This window comes from Equus asinus, chromosome 5, assembly GCF_041296235.1.
Source record: "Equus asinus isolate D_3611 breed Donkey chromosome 5, EquAss-T2T_v2, whole genome shotgun sequence".
Taxonomy (NCBI): Eukaryota; Metazoa; Chordata; class Mammalia; order Perissodactyla; family Equidae; genus Equus; species Equus asinus.
In genome coordinates, this window is record NC_091794.1 from 25,971,053 (window position 1) to 25,988,732 (window position 17,680).

General features: G+C 44.3%; 1 long non-coding RNA gene across 1 annotated transcript; it reads left to right on the top strand.

Moving 5' to 3' along the window:
* Positions 1-11,262: 11,262 nt before the first annotated feature.
* On the top strand, positions 11,263-17,150 carry LOC123285568 (uncharacterized). The gene is made up of 3 exons (XR_006527317.2): positions 11,263-11,364; positions 13,841-13,977; positions 16,988-17,150. It is a non-coding gene; the product is annotated as an uncharacterized lncRNA (long non-coding RNA).
* The last annotated feature ends 530 nt before the right edge of the window (positions 17,151-17,680 follow it).

Below are 17,680 nucleotides of genomic sequence, written 5' to 3' on the forward strand. Positions count from 1 at the left end.
AAGGAGGAATTTGTTTCTCTCCTCTTTATGTCCACCGGGTTCCATTTTAATGCCTTAACATGAGACCCTTCATCTTTTTTCAGTTCCACAAGCCCAACAAAGTTTGGATTTCCGTCACGAAAGACTGTTTTGAAATGTCACATATGAATCTCTGGAAACATTTGGCAGGGGCAGTGCTTTACTGGTGTGCTAAACAGCCACCTGGTCTCCTCATTGGGTAACCCGGCCCTGACGCTGGAGAAATGCCTTCCTGCCTGGGAGAGGGGGGATCCTAAGCCCCCATTAGCTGCTCTACCATAGTACAAATGGACTTAGTTCAATCCCTTTTCCATCTGTGAAAGGAGACTCAGGATGGTGAAGTAATAGAAAACTTGCAACGGGCAGGGATCCAGTCGTACCAGCCATTGAGGACAGACCCGCTGCAACAGGGAATTGGGAGCGGGTTGGCTATGGGGATGGTGGGTTGCCTATTTGATGGTTTTGCCTGGGACTCTCTTTTTAGTCTTCTTTTTCCCCAGGATGCAGAATAACTGCTCCTGTGGGTTCTATGTTTAAGATCTCTATGGGGCTTTAACATCAGTCTTTCATAACACGTGAACAGGAATTATCTCTTTCGTGTAAGAACTCCGCCCTCCCCCCCATCTCAGGCTGTGAGCACCTTGAGAGCAGAGAGTGGATTACTAGATCGCAAGCACCTAACACTTAACCTGATACAGAGTAGGCCTCCAGAAATGTTTGTGGGATGAAGGAATGATGGGGTCCTTTCAGAGGACAAAACGCCTTTCTGCTCCCTGGCTTGGCTTCTCAGCATTCAGGCCAGGACTCCGCCTTCAGCGGGCCCCCAGCTGGATGTTATTTTCTGGGCTGGCTCTGCAGGGAGGTTGCTCTTGCTGCCCTTTTGTCCTCAGCCTCAGCAGCCCCAGTGCCAATTGTGATGAAGGCATTTGTGATATTGTCATTCACAAGCACCGAGGATTAAATCCTCTCATCTTTCCTCACATGGGCCACCAGTGCTCCGTGGGGGATAATTACCTTTATTGTTCTAAATACCAGACTAGCAGAGTAGAATGTCTAAATGAAAACAAGCTGCTTGTGGTCCAGGTGGTTGCTGGAAGATGGCTGAGTCTGTTAGGGCAAGGAACAAAGAGACATGGTCAAATGGTTAAGGATGTACAAACTGGGGCCGGCCCGATGGCGAAGTGGTTCACATGCTCTGCTTTGGCGAGCCAAGGCTTCACCAGTTTGGATCCTGGGCACAGACATGGTGCCACTCATCAGGCCACGCTGAGGCAGCATCCCACACGCCACAACTAGGAGGACCCACAACTAAAAAAATATATACAACTATGTACCAGGGGGTTTGGGGAGAAAAAGGAAAAATAAAATCTTTAAAAAAAAAGGATGTAGAAAGTAACTTTCTATAGTAAATTTATTGGCAAAGAACTAGAGGTTTGGTAAAATGCATAGTCAGAAAGACAGAGGTAAGATCATGCAGTAGAATGAGACTGTCAGATTTATCCAAAGGTTGGCTATGTGGAGCCCAAAGAACTATCGAGAAAGTTATGATTTCTCCTCTTCTAGGGAAGTTTGGGAGGAAGAAAGATCCCCATCATCTTGTACTGAAATGAGGTCTGCCTAGAGGAAAGGAGATAAGACTATCTCAGATTTTCTTTTTCTTTTCTTTTTTTTTTTTGAGAAAGATTAGCCCTGAATTAACATCTGCTGCCAATCCTCCTCTTTTTGCTAAGGAAGACTGGCCCTGAGCTAACATGCGTGCTCATCTTCCTCCACTTTGTATGTGGGATGCCTGCCACAGCATGGCTTGCCAAGAGGTGCGAAGGTCTGCACCTAGGATTTGAAGCAGTGAACCCTGGGCCACCAACGCGGAACGTGTGATCTTAACCACTGCGCCACCAGGCCGGCCCCCGATCTCAGATTTTCAAAGTTCATCAATATTATTCTTTATTTCTTCTCTGAAAACCTTTACTGTAGTCATTAACTGAACAAAAATTTATTGCACATGGATTACATGTCAGGCACTCCGTTAGTTGCAAAGGATGCGACCATAAACAGGACACAGTCTTAGCCCTTAAAGCCTATGCGTAGAGCAGGGAAGCCAGATAGTAAACAAGAAATTTAAAGTAAATGTGAGAAGTGCCAAGATACATGTGGTGTGGAGCCCAAGGAGGAAGGGGTGGGTGGGTAGGTGCATGGGCAGTTGTTTACCTAACGTGGCAATCAGAGAAGGCTTCTTGAGAAAAGTGTTTCTTTACGCAGATGACTGAAAGGATGAGTTGAAGGAAGAGGGAAGCAATGTTCTAGGGAGAGGGAAGAACCACGTCCAAAGATGAGAGATAAGAGATATAAAAGGAACTTACAGAAAGCCATGGTGGCCAGAGCTCAACAGTAATATAATAGAAGATGAGTCTAGGGAGGTAGTCAAGGATCAGATGCCAGGCCAGGAAATTTGGACTTTTTCCTAAGCACGAGGGGAGCCACTGAATGATTCTAAGCAAAGGAATTAATTACATGATAAGATTTAGGTTGTTTAATAGAGAATGACGTTATGTCCAGACCTAGCTTCTGCTTGGACCTCAGTACAGCCTCGTCCTGAATTAGGTTCTTAGGAAGACTTATTTTCCCGTTCACATTGGTAGATTTCAAGTAAAAAGATGACACTTAGCCCCACTGCCAAGTCTTGCAAGCCATAAGATACAAATGAAAATTTCCAAGGAAATCTTCCTTTGATCACTGTAAGAGAGGCAAGTGATGGATCTTTATAGGACCTATTTGCAATTCTCAATTTCCTGACTCTTGTGTGACCAGAAAGACGCATATGAATTCTCTCCTAGTTGTTCCTTCTTTCTCCTCCTACCATCACTACAGTCTTTAAAGTGGTATTGGGCAACCAAATAGCCTTGTGAAAAATTGCTCAATACAATGAATATGGCATAAAGGGACATTCTGCTACTTCCTTCCATCTTTTGAGGCAATTTTGGCTTCATCATAAGCTGTTCTTTGGTTGGTTGGTTGGTTGGTTGTTTTTTTGAGGAAGATTAGCCTTGAGCTAACTGCTGCCAATCCTCCTCTTTTTGCTGAGGAAGACTGGCCCTGAGCTAACATCTGTGCCCATCTTCCTCCACTTTGTATGTGGGACGCCTACCACAGCATGGCTTGCCAAGTGGTGCCACGTCCACACCGGCAAACCCTGGGCTGCTGAGAAGCAGAACGTGTGCACTTAACCACTGCACCACCGGGCCGGCCCCATAAGCTGTTGTTTTTATGGCAATTATGGTTGTTCATAGCTCTTTCACCTGCAACAAAACCTATTTAGCTCTTCTGAACCATTCCAAATGTTTTAGAATTTAAGTGATCAGACCTTAACTCAATTTCTCGCATGTTCTAGGAAGAGAACAGATGACGGCACTTCATGCAGGCCGAAGCCCAATAATATCAGTTCATCTCAAAGAAGCATAACGGAGAGACAGTGTCCTCAGCCATGCAAGGTGTGATTCTATTGCTTTCAGTCCTGGAGAGCTGGAGGAAACAGTTTCCTTGTTGTTCTTGGCAGTTTAAGTTACCGTTTGTGAATGCCATGCTGTTGACAGGCCAAGTGGCTAATTATTTGGAGCGTTTGGTCAGGCTGCCAGAGGCCAAGGTCAACCAGTCCTCTGATCTCCTGTCTTCAGTCTTCCCTAAGCCTGAGCTGTCCTCACTTCTACGATCTTTTCTCATGGCAGCATGCTCCCAGTTTCATGTCAGCTTTTAATCAAGAGCCAAAGAACCGAATGTGGTATAGGCTTTGCTAGTTGAACAAAAGGCAAAGAAAATATCATGCCTGTAATTGTATGTATCCTGTTATTGAGGGGAAATTCTATGATGACCCTCAGCAGGGTGGAGAGTAACAGACTTCTGGCGTTTTTAGTTGACCCAAGTCACAAATGCAAATGCTGAACAGGGTCAGGTAAATGAGTGCAGTGGGCCAGGTGGGGACTGTGTAAGTGGAGAGTGCATGCCCTGTCTAAAGAGAGGACCACTACTTCACTCCAACAGACTATTACCAGGGGGCCCAATAAAGCCAAATCTTCTTGATTGTCTAAGAGAAGCCAGAACTAGGGGATTTAATGTGAAAGCCCCTGAAGGTTTATTTTTCTTTTTTTTTTTTTATTGAGGAAGCTCAGCCCTGAGATAACATCTGCCAATCCTCCTCTTTTTGTTGAGGAGGCCTGGCCCTGAGCTAACATCCTTGCCCATCTTCCTCTACTTTATATGTGGGATGCCTACCACAGCATGGCATGCCAAGTGGTGCCATGTCCGCACCCAGGATCTGAACCAGTGAACCCCGGGCAGCTGAAGCGGAACATGCACACTTAACCGCTGTGCCACCTGGCTGGCCCCGAAAGCCCCTCAAGTTTCAAATGTTGACCACTATTAATAATTTTTTAATATGTAGGAACCAAAACAAAACATGTTTGTGACCAAATTCAACTCATAAGTCAACAGTTTGAGATCTCTGGCCTGGAGTCTGTTCTAATTGCAAGAATCTGCAACGAGAGAAAAAGCCTCATGTTTCTGAGAAGGACTGAGGAAATCTAAGTATGAATGTTAGCAGCGTCCCTAGAGTTTGACACTTTTGGTAAGAGGTTTTCATAAATAAAATCTTCTCATTCCTATTCTTCCAGCCACATGTGGGAGCACAGGAGAGGTGAAAATACCAGGTGTATTAGTGTGCTAGGGCCGTCATAACAAACTAGCACTGACTGGGTGACCTAAACAACAGAAATTTATTTTCTCACAATTCTGGAGGCTAGAAGTTTGAGAGCAAAGTATTAGCAGGGTTGGTTTCTTCTGAGGCTTCTCTGCTTGGCTCGCAGGTGGCCATCTTCTCCTTGCGTCTTCATGGACCTATTTGTGTCCTAATTCCCTCTTTTAATAGGACATCACTCATATTGGATCAGCCCCAACCATATAACCTGTTTTAACTTAATTACTTCTTTAAAGACCCTATGTTCAAAGACAGTTACATTCTGAGGCACTGGCAATCAGGCCTTCAACATATGGATTTTTGGAGGGACATAATTCAACCCATAATGGCAGGCTGTCTATCTTCACATAGCCTCTCCTAGAGCAGAGCACACTTTTTCCATTCCTCTTACTTAATGAAGCTAGATAGCCTGGGAACATGTGTGTATTAACACCCATCTGTCCCCAACCTTGTAGAAGAATTCAAAGAAAAAGAGATCCAGAAACACAGTCTGTCAGAGCAGAAAAAGTGCTTGGAGAGCAGAGTTCTGCTTAGAGACCATTTTATAGACAAAGAAATAAGACAAAGAGGTGTCCTGTGACATGCCGGAGAGACAAGGTCGCAGCCTCTCTGAACAGGAAGTGGCCTTGGGAGTCATCTGTTCTATCATTCTCTGAGGGATGCTTTCTCTCCAAAACGTTCCTGCCAAATGGCCCAGCTTCATTCCACACCTGCATGTCAGAGCTCCAAATATTTCCAGACAGAGATCATGTCACCATAAATACTTTTTATTTTATTTTTTCTTTTAGATAAAAATCTGCAATTCTAGAATAGGAAGAAGCAAACTCGTGCCTAGACTAGGAAGAAACAAACATGTGGATGTGGCCAGACTAGTGAAAAATGGATCCGGTCAATCACTCCCCTAGTTCTTGACATTATGCTTCTGTAGATACAGCCTTTAATCATCTTAGCATGTCTCTCTGCCGTAATAGTTTAACCTAGTCTGAAGTCCTTTACATGTGCGCTACGAAAAACCCGTCTCCCCACCTAGTGCTTTTGTACTTGGGTTTTTTTCCTGTTAGTTTTCATCTTGTTGGATTCTCTCCATTGCTCCAGTCCAATGAGCTCACCTTGGAATCTGATTCTGACACCTCTCCATTCACTGTCTCCTGCGACTTCACGTTGGCTGTATATTCATCAGGTTGTCATCTGTACTCATCCAAATCATGAGCAAAATTTTTACCAAGACGGAGTCTTAGTTGTCTTTCCTCTGGATTCACACGGATCCAATCAATCAGAACTCCGGTTGGTGCATTGTCTCCAGTCTCACCCAACTTGTATTCCTCCACCTAATTCCAAAGGGCATTGTAAGAGATTTGGCTGAAATTCTGTGACTATAGCACTTCCCTGCCTTATGGTCTGGCCGCCTTAATTTTAAAGAATCACCCTGCAAGTTAGTGGCTGAGCTGAAACAGGATGGTCTCTGCTGTCCAAAATCTCTCAGGCTATTTGGAGACATGAGAAATATACAACTGAAACACAGTCAAGAGGACTGGGCTCTTCTCTTCTCCAACAGAAAAATGGATGTGAGAAGGGAGGGCTTCAGAGTAATCTGTCCATGATCCAAATTTAAGAACAGAGCTGCAAGTGGATTAAAACCTCTTTGGCTGAATCTGCTTTGAGCATGCCATATCCTTTCTCATGATTTTTCTCTTCTGCAAATTGGGAAAAATGGTATTTTCTTTAAGTGTGGGCTATTAGTCATTTGAAACTGTTTTCCTCAGTCCCTGTGGAATCTCCTTCCCAGAAAGGTTGTTAGAGTTGGCACAGACCAGCTTTAAGGCTGATCTGGCAGGAGAGCTGGGCCAGTTGGCTATTACAGTCTCTACAACCATGTTCCTTTAGTAATGTGGGCCAAGAAGGAAGGCATTTGTTTTAAGCATCCATGACAGGGAAGAGATTTCATACTTCTTGGTTGCAGGTCAAGGACGTTCCAGCCACATCTCCTCCACTTGTGCCTGTGTCCCGTTTTCATATCTGTGTACAGCATAAAAGGGAAGAGAAGAGAAGTCAAAAATGAATCTACCACTGTGGTTTTAAGACACTTCTTAGAAATTTTCTGCTCTCTCAAGTAAGAGAATTTTTTTTGTTACATGACTACTTAAGAGAACTAGCCCTTGCTAAACTGTACTTACTAACCTGCTAGATATGAAGTTCTGTAGAAAGTTCTAGTCTAGTGCTTAAAGGTTTCCATGCCTGTCTGTAGTTCCATCCTCCTGTGATGTTGTAACTCTAATATCACAACCGACCTCCTGTCCTCATCCTTGTCTCTAAAATCCAAGCAAAGAAAGCTGAGCTCAGCTTGAGGTGGGAGATATAGGGTGTGTGGGAGACCCTGAGATGAGTCTACATGAAAGGTACCAGGAATTTTTGATCCCTCAGGGCTTTAGGCAGAGGATTAACACCCATCTTTCAGAGGTGGGGTTGGTACAGAACCTAAGGAAGGTGTGACCCCAAACAAATCTGACGCTAGACTTGGGAAAGGTTTCAGTTGTTTTGAGAATAACAGGCCACTAGGAAGAGAGCTGCCACAGAGAGGGGAAAATGGAGGACACTTGTTTTAAGCCTCGCTTGTCCAATGACCCTCAGGACCCACAGGGACAGCCAACCGACAGCAGCAATGGTGGTCATTTGGTGGGACGCCACGTCCTGGATGCCACTGGGGCCATCAGCTTCAGGTGCTGCATTGCTCTGAAAGCCTCTTCTGCTCAGCCCGATCTCTCCCCTTGGTTATGAGTTTCCTCTCTAGGTCCAGGCCTTCATAGGAGAAATAGATCACGTTTCCATCATGTTCACCTTCCCCTCCCAAGTATATCCATGCGAGCTGTCTCAGTTCATTTGGGCTGCTATAACAAAAATAGCCTAGACTGAGTGGCTTAAATGACAAACATTTATTCCTCACAGTTTTGGAGACTGGAAGTCCAAGATCAAGGCACTGGCGGATTTCGCCTCTGGGGAGAGCTGCTTCCTAGTTCATGGATGGCTGCCTTCTCACTGACCTGTCATGGCAGAAAGAGAGCAAGAGAGCTCTCTGGGATCTCTTTAAAAGATTGGCACCTGAGCTAACAACTGTTGCCAGTCTTTTTTTTTTTTGTTTTTCTGCTTTTTCTCCCCAAATCCCCCCAGCACATAGTTGTATATTTTAGTTGTGGGTCCTTCTAGTTGTGGCATGTGGAACACCACCTCAGTGGGGCCTGACGAGTGGTGCCATGTCTGCGCCCAGGATCCGAACCGGCTAACCCCTGGGCCACCAAAGCAGAGCACACAAACTTAACCACTTGGCCATGGACCAGCCCCCTGGGATCTCTTCTATAAGGGCACTTATCCCATTCATGAGGGCTTCACCCACTTCACCTCCCAAAAGCCCCTCTTCCTAATATCATCACGTTGAGGGGTTAGCATTTCAACATATGAATTTGGGGGTGATACAAACATTCAGTCCAGAACAAGAATGGTGAGAGTTCTTCCCCACCTCAGACTGGATTCTGACAGGCTGAGTATTATTCTCTGTAGTCCTGGTCTTAGTCACGTTTTGGCTGATATTAATTGGGCCCAAAGTAATCTTAAAGAGTTATCTTAACATCTCATACATCCCTTAACTCCTGGAAAAAGATAGTTAGCCATACAAAGAAGATGGTCATCTAGTGTTTTAAAGACCATTTTAAGAAGTAGTCCTTTTTCTTAAGCAATTTATTGAATACCTTTGTGTTCACACGCTGAACAAGCATGGTCATAGTTTATAATAAGAAAATTAGCGACAACCTAAATATCTATCAGTAGGATAATGTGTTGTTCCTGGAGTAGCTTCTGTATTACTTGAATTTTTGATAATGAAAATGCTTTCATATTACTTGTATCAAGTCATTGCTATGGGCTTCTAAATAGTCCCCCACTTCTGTTCTTGCCCTTTATAGTCGTTCTGACTGCTTTCTCAGTGATCTATTAAAATGCAAATATGACTGTGGCACTTCTGGGCTTAAAGCTTTCTTATGGATTGTTCCTCATTGTCTATCCACCACGTTCCAAGCTCTCCGGTGGGTGCAACAGCCCTCAGAGCTGTCCCTGCTCTGCTCTGCAGCTTGAGCTCCCGTGCCTGTACTCTGCTTTCCAACCACACATGACTTGTCTCCACCCTCTGAACCCCTCAGTTTCTTTCACCACTACACGGCTTTGCACTTACTCTGCTCTCTGCTTTCAGTACCTCCCTCCCCTTTCTCCAATATCAAATTTGAGCATCGCTGTCACTCTCTACCCTCAGAAAAGTTAAGCCCACCCTGTTCTGACAGCCCCTATGGGCTCTTAGCACACTCCGCATGAGGCTGTCTATGTTCACGTCTCGTCTGCCCCATTAGAATGTGTGTTCTTAGGAGCTGAGAGGTTGTTCATCTCATATTCCCTGAAGCACAGGCCCTACTGGACAATAAAGATTGAATGAATGAATAAATTAATGAATGAACAGTGTAGTATTCTTGTAATGCTTACATCTATCAGTTGCTGGTGTTTGTTTTAGGCTGTGGTTGATCATTTAAACCATAGGCACATATATAACAATATTGGGCTTGGGGCAGAAAGGTCCCGTGAAAAATATCCAGTGTCAGGCTGAAACCCTTCTAAAGATGGCTCTGCTCGCAAGAATAAAGCCCGTTGAGGTCCTCAGCTCCATGAGATCTTCTGTGACATTTGAACACATTTGGGGACTTCAGCTGGGATAGCCTATGTCTTTGGGGGATCAGAATCATCTCAGGCTTTAAGGCCAAACTCAGTTTACCCCACTCTTCTCATTTGGTTTTGTCCCAGGCTGACACAGGGATGGGCATCTCTATTGTGTCAACCTGTTGCCAAAACACTTTTGAAATGTGAAAACATTCCGAGTGGTGAAAATGAATTCCCCTCAGATGCCTGATCTACATATGCGTGTGAATTTGCCTTAGGAATAATTGCTGACCTCAGTCTGACCCCTCAGTACCCCCCATGCTTCTATTATAGCACTACAGTGTTTACTGTTGGTCCCCTACAGCCCACTGGAAAGTAAGCCCCCCAGGGCAGGTAGCTTTCTTTTTTCTATAATAGTTGACACGTAGAAAAGCATATGTATAACATACCTTTAAGTTATGAAGCATAGCACTATTTCTTGTCTTTCTATCTCTACTGCCTGGAAAAATGCAAGGTACAATAAATATATGTTGAATAAATGAATGGTTCTTCTATGAATAAGTGAACCAGAAAGACCAGTGTCTCCCAGATAAAATATCCATCAGTAGTCAGACAGCTAAAGGTATCATTCCAAGGTGAACTGACTCACTACTAAATATATGAGAACCAAATTTTATTCCACTTTCGGGACTGATTCTTTCTCTTTCTGTCTACCTTTCGGAAGTTCAGTGGTGGGGCTCTTTCGTGGAGCTACATAGTGGAGATGACCTGGTGTAGTTGAAAGACCATGGACTAAAGTCAGGCAATTCTGAGTTTGAATCCTAGCTCCACCATTTTATACTTGTGTGAACTTGGGCAAATTACATATCATCCCCAAGAATCAGTCCTCTAATCTATTAAAAGTGGCTTATTAATGCTTACCTGCTGGAATTGTAGGAAATGAAAATGAAGTAACACCTGATGTTCATTACCTTCTCACATTATTTCAGACAAAGAAACCTGGTCTAAATGTTTCTAGACAGAATTCCTTTGACCTCTGCTATGGGTGGCATACTGGAAAGTTGATTGAAAGCTGTATTTACAAAAGGATGCCATAAGCCTATAAGTTTCTGCTTCCCTCTTGAACCCATGTGCCATATAAAAACTTCGTCCTTATTCCCCTTCCACGGCCTCTCTCCTTGATGGCTTTATGTTGCTTTTACTCTCCCTGACAGCTAATTCCTACACACAGCCTCTGTGGAGTCTTGAATTTCACATATTCTTGATAGTCACTTTGGTTTTTCCCCTTGATTTAGTCCTAGAGACAAATCAATAGGTAACTATGACTCTCTCTCAAACAGTAACAGAAAAGGAAAAAAAAGAAAAAGGAAAGGGAGTTCTCTGTGGAGTAATACCTCACAGTTTATAGTAATGCCATGGCTGTGTATTTTTTTCTGAAGTACACGCCATAGAAGCTCGATTTGGTTCTGTACAAGCAGTCTCCACATCTGGAATAGACCGTGTATTCCGAAATCTACTTACAAGGTCAGTCATTTAAAAATCACAATGCCAGCACGCACAGAAGTGAGATTACTCGGGTCTATGAGGTTCTCAGGGCAGCCCACAAAAGTCTATCTAATCCTGAATGTTGCTGACCTGGCGCACTGGATGCGTTATTCAGCTACTCCCAATGACTCTGTACAGCCCTGATCGTGTGAGAGCGGGAGAGAGGTCACGCTGTGTTCCAACTCTGGTGCCAGGGACACAGCTCTGCCCTCCTCCCCACTTGGCTGGGCCAACAGCTAGGAGTAGGACTGTGCCAGGGAGGGGACTGGGGAGAAGGGCAGATCATCCTGGGCCCCAGCGCCAGAAATTGGATTCTCTGCCTCAGGACATCTTTCTACTCCTCTCACTCACAGGACCTCCGAGTAAGGAGTAAGAGTAGTAATAGTGACGTTTGTATAGTGCTTTATAGTTTACAAATAACATATTTTCATCCCTGATATCTCACTGGTCTCATTTGGTATTTACAACAACCCTCTTGAGTGAGTTATTGTTATAACTTTCACTTAACAGGCAAGAAAAACTGAGGTTCAGAAATGGAATGATTTTTCTAATGCCAGGGAGGGCGGGGGCGGTGGGTAGGATGTGGAAAGAAGCTCGTCTGCCACCCGAGCACAGTGCTTCTAATGAGGTCTCCTCCACACCCGCTTGTCTATGTTTTATTTCTTTATGACACATGCACATAGTGTTTACTAGGTGCCAGGCACTGTTCTAAGAGTTCTACAAATATTAGTCCACTTAACATGGCTCAGTCTTAAGTCAAGTTTTGCCTTCTTTTCTTTTTTACTTTTAAACTCCTGTCCCCATCACCATGGAATCATCTTGGCAATAGATGGTGACTTTAACAATGTCCCTCATGGCACATTTTTTAGGTTTTGACTACTCATCAGGTGATCTCTGACTCTCATATTTCCATTATCAGATGAGTTGCTTTCAAGAGTCAGATTCTTTGCCAAATAGTTTAAATACGATTTAAGCCTTTATATTCACCAATCCAGCAGGTCTTTCCACCATAGCCTTTCCTATTTTAAGACAAAATAAACTCTCTCTGATCAGAGCTGAAGTTTCAGCCGATGGAATATGTCTCTTAATGAAGCTTCTATTAAATATCTCATCAGAATCTGGCAGTTTTGTGTTTGTTAGCTTCTGGAGAGTGTGTGACCAGCCTAAGAGCGGAGTAGCCTAGCAGTTACAAGAATGGCTCTGAAAAGAAACCTCCTGGCTTTGAATTCTGGCTTTCCTTCTTTCTACTTTGTAATCTTGAGCAAGTTAATTACCCTATCTGTGCCCCAGTTTTCTCATCTGTAAAATGGGGGCAGCAGTAGCACCAACCTTGTAGTGTGGTTGTGAAGATCGTCCCATTCTACAGATGAGGAAACTGAAGCTCAAGAAGTAGTAAGAGCTTTTCCCGAGACTACACAATGCTATGTGCTGGAGCTGGGGTTTGAATTTAAAGTTGCCTGTTTCCAAAGCTCATACGCTACCAACTACAGGATAGATTCAAACCTTGGCCAGGGGGTCAACTAGATGTGCTATGTTGAGAACAATTCTGAGATTGCATTAGTGCCAAATGGGAACAAGTGTGGTCCATTAGCAGCAACTCCTGTGGGCACAGGAGGGGAGATGGAATGTTTACCATCACCACTCGTCACGTCCACTGATAGACCTGGATATCACTAGGAAGGGGACCCAGCCTGGGAGCCCCTTTAGGGCAAGTACCGTGAAAGTAGGGAGTAAATATGTGTTGAACTAGATTGAGTCGAGCTGTTAGAGATTTGCCCCCTGAGGATGGGGCCTCTACACTCTGGGTTGGGGCAGCTTCCTTTGGTGTGCCTTAAAAAGGCAAACTTCTAGTCCTAAATGGGACTTGGGGAGGTTCTAATGCCCAAATGTGAAGACCTCCTATGGCTTCCACCCTCTTTCAAGGGTAAATCTAGGATAAAAAAAGATACTAATATGATATATTGATTTTATTCTGGGTGAGTCATGACAATGAATCAACAGCCAGTTTATTCAACCTACCCTCTTTCTTTCTGCTAGGCCTATTTACTCTTCCTCCATTCCCAATTAGGAAGGCAAATGGGTATTATCTTAAGGGTGGGAAGCAAAAAGGACTGATGGATGAGAGTTTAGAAATAACACCCTATCTTTGGAACACAATCAGTCTGGGACCATTGATTCTGTTTCATTTTTCCTTCCTAATTTAGAGAGTGGTGGAAGTTGAGAGTGTTCATTGTTTCATGAGAGTCTGCGTAAAGAGAGCATTTGACTTGGTTTCACATGCAAACTCTGTTCACCTACTTAAGTGTGAGACCTTACTCTGGAGACCTTGCCATTGACAGGGTCATTCTTCGGATTGAAACCCAATCCAGTGCTCATCCCCAGAGAGAGGCACATGGTTACCCTCTTCTTCCTTTAATCTAACCTTGATTTAATCTTTCTTTAGCTTCTGCAGCATGCTTTTTGATGATGATGAAAGCTGCAAGTTGCAACAGATAACTCCTTGAATCCTCTTTTAGCTCTTAAAAAATTATTGGCCGCCTCCTTTGAGCCAGGTGCCATGCTAAATGCTTTTTATCTCATTTAGCTCTCATAACAACCTTGGGGAGGAGGAAGCATTACCCTATTGTGTAGATAAAGAAATCGTAGACTCCAAACGTTAAGTGATTTGCCAACGTTGCATAGCTCCCAAGTACTTACACCTCATTTATTCAATAAATGTTTGTTGAGCTCCTGCTCTCTGCCAGGCACTGGAATGCACTCTAGAAATACTGAAATGAATAAAAAGTAGCCCTGCACTCAAAAGTTCACAGTCCAAAGACAAATATGGATCTGAAACAGATTATGTAACCTGATGTGGTAAAGGAGTGATGGCTGCATGGAAAGAGCATCGTGGGAGCACAGACAGCGGAGTGACCAGCCTGGGGGTCAGGAGGCGTCCTGGAGGAGATGACTTCTAAATGGATCTTGGATGACACGTAAGCATTGAGCTGGTGAAGGAGGGTTGAAAAGGGAAAGACTGCATCCTTGGCATTGGGAAGGGGCAGCAGGAGCAAAGGCATGGAGATAAGAAACAGCATTGTGAGTGTGAGATCCACGAAATTGAGGACTGTGGGAAAAGTGTAGGTGTGGAGATGCAGCTGGCGTGGTAGGCAGGGGCGAGGTCAAAGCAGTCCTTGTAGTTATGCTTTTCCGATGACCTACACTCTTCCCCTTGAAGCCTGTATCCTACGAATAAGGAGTCTGTGCCCTTGAGCCTGTGCCCTGCCTTGGCCTGTGTCTAAAAATGGCCCAAAACAGTTACTCTTAGGCAAAAATTTAAATCAAGTAGTCTACTGGGAGGGAGAAAGATGGGTTGCTGCAACCCAGAGAATCATTTCTTCTCTGATAGGCTCCTGGGCTATCTCTTGGTGGAACAAGTATCTAACTGGATAAGAAATTGAAGAGCTAGGAACAAGAAATATAGTCAGTGTGTAACAGTGGGTGATTTCTCTGATGCCCACACCCCCACTGAATGGCTGTGATGCAGCAATTAACTTCAACCTCCTGAGTCCCCCTCTCCTGTCCCACTCTGGCTTTCTCTCTGTCTCCATTCTCCTACAAACTATCTATGCATCTCTGCCCTTTTCCTGTGTTTGTTTTTGCTATTCCTTCTTTGAATTTGTGTGGGATGCTTGTCATCACTGAGATGAACTGAACATGTGGCCTTGACCTCCAGAGTGGTGTTTACTAACTGAACTACAGTGCCATCAATTCAGCTGCTGAACGCCTGTCTGGGACCCAAGATTAAGAGAGAGGATGAGACGAAAGCTTCCAAGAAGGAAACAGGCATCTAGATCAGGGTTTTTCAAAGTATGGTCTGTAGACCACTGACATCAGAAGTGTTTGTGACAAGTGGAGATTAACGGGTTCCAACCCAGACCTACTGATTCAAATGTTTGGGGATATAGCCAAGAGTTCTGTATTTTTAACAAGCCCCCATATTTAGCAAGGGAGATCCTTAAGCAATAATGTAAGAACATTTGCCTGGAAGAGGAATCACAAAATGGCAGCAGAGGGTCAAATTTACTTGCAGATATATTTAGTTTGGTCCTTACAGTGTTTTAGAAATGAGAACATTTTACTCAAAAATCTAGATTTCTGGCTTTTCTTGAAAAATTCTTAGAGAGGCAACCCTGAGCCCATATTCAGACAACAATCATCTGAAGACCACCATGTTTCACCCAGCATTCTCTGAGGCCCCAGAGCCCAGAGCCTCCCATGGTCTAACATCCCCACCCTTTGGCTTGGGCTCCTCCAGAACAGGTACCAGATTTTTGTCATCTGTGAGTCCTCAGTCCCTAAAACCAAGTTCAGAGAAGAGAGTGAATACATGTGTATTGAATGATGAATGGGCGTGACCCTGATCATAAGCTCCTTTTAGCTTTAATAACTGAACCATAAGTCAAAAAAAGCCCTGGTCCTGAGTACAGGAGACATGAGTCTCATCCTGATTCTGCTGCTGATACCTTTGGCCATATCTCCTCACTTAGCAGAGGTTAAGTTATCTTAACTATAAGAAGAGTTAGGAGGGGTCCAGCCCTGTGGCATAGTGGTTAAATTCAGTGTGCTCTGTTTCAGTGGCCCAGGGTTCGTGGGCCCGGATTCTGAGCGTGGACCTATACCACTCATCAGCCATGCTGTGGTGGTGACCCACATACAAAATAGAGGAAGATTGGCAACAGATATAGCTCAGGGCCAATCTTCCTCAAGTAAAAAAAAGGAAAAAAAAAGGAGTTATGAGGATGGATTTGACTCTTGTTCTTTCATCTCAAAAAGTGTATTTTCTCTAGGCTGCAGGTGGGCATTTGAGTTCCATTTTTAAATTGTATGTGGCAGAAGAGGCTATTGTGAAACTCAGTCCCAGTCAGCCTTTCTCTCTGAAGATCCACCCTCTCAAAGGCCATCTGTTGACTTGGCAATTTGGAATCTTAGTCTGACCTGAGGAGGGAGTCATATAGTCACAGAATGGTGGGTATTTATGGAGAGACACTGGGCTAACTCCTACAGGTAGGCCTCCTAGATGAAGTCCAAACACGTCAGCATAGTGCAAAAGGCTCTTCCCCCTCAGATCCCTGCCAGTTAACCCTGAGAATCTCTGCCTTCCCGTCAATAATACTGCATTCCCTCCACTGCTCCCAAATGCCACTTTGTTTCTCCCTCTTCTGCCTTTGTACCTGCTGTTTGCTCTTCTTCACTCTACTCAGTCATCTAGTTAATTCCTACTGAGCCTTTAACACTCAATGGAAGGGAGCCCTCTGGGAAGTCGTTCTAGCTGCTGCCCCTGCACCCCTTCTCCAGGCCTAACTTTTCACTCTCTCCCTCCTCAGTTGCTATACTTTGCCTTGTACATATCCCTGTCATCACATGTATCACAGTTCTCACTCCTTCATGTGCTGGTTCCCCCCTAGACTGTGATCTCCTTGAGGCCTGGGATCCAGGACACATCACAGAAGCACAACCAATGCATATTGAGTGAAGGCTGAGCCGCCCTAAACCCCAGATATGCTGAGATGAGTCTGTATATCAGAGAAGAGCTGACCATTACCCTTGTCCTCCCCACATTCCCCTTCCCCCACGGCTCATACTTCTGCATTTTGAGATACAGAATTCATTGCTGATCTCTAGAGTGACAGATGCTGTTTGCCATTGCCTGAGTTTCCTCTGTATAATATGGATTGTAGGGATTATGTGTAGGTCATTTTTTCGTGTAGCACTAAACAATAAGAGCATGGTGTAGGGCAATATTTTCTAAAATGTTATGAGGAATCCTTTAATCCCAATCTGGAGAATGTAAATAGACCCTGTATTAAAAATGTAATCTGGTCAAAAAAGTTTGGGAAAGCCTGAAAACTATATTTCCCTCTTAGAAAGACACAGTGCATATTAGCATATCAAAGGTTCAGAAGTGTGGTGATAAAGGACATGGTTTAATTTTGATTCACCCAGGACCTCCGAAGCACAATGCTGGGAATGGAACTTAGCACTGAATTAGAAGTCAGAAGACCTGAGTTCTCATTTCTTCTCTGCCACTGATGCAAATGTGTGATCTTGAACCAGACACTTCCCCTTTTGGAACCTCAAATTCCTCATTTGTAAACGGAAAGAATGGAAAATAAAAATCTAAAACGACATGGCTGGATTAGATTGTTTCTAAGGGCCCTTCTAATCCCCACTTTCTATCCCGCTGGAGCTGATGAACAGCTCCTGCTTTGCTGGGGCTAAAAGCTCCCACAATGGGTATTTAGCAATGTGGCCTCAGCTCTGCCCTGCCCCAGCCCAGGACCAGCTGGGCAGCAGTTTGGATGTTCTCTGAATGCAGCTGTTTCCCTCCTAGATCAGAAGGGGGATGATTTGGCAGTTCTGAGCCGACAACTCCAGAACAGCCTTAAACGTTACAAGAATCAGCCGTCCACTTTTCCTCTCCTTGGCAAAGGCTCCTCCATGGCAAGAACCATTGCCCAGAATGTCCAAGAAACAATGGATTTGACAGTAAAACTCTGGGTTAAGGAAGAGCAGGTGGGTAGGAGAAATTAGATAGCGATCATCAGTCAGGACCATGAAAACCCCAAACACCCGCAGGGAGCCCAGAAACCTAAGAATGTGGTGAGGAGAGTGAGGCGAGCTCCCCTGGTCTTGAGA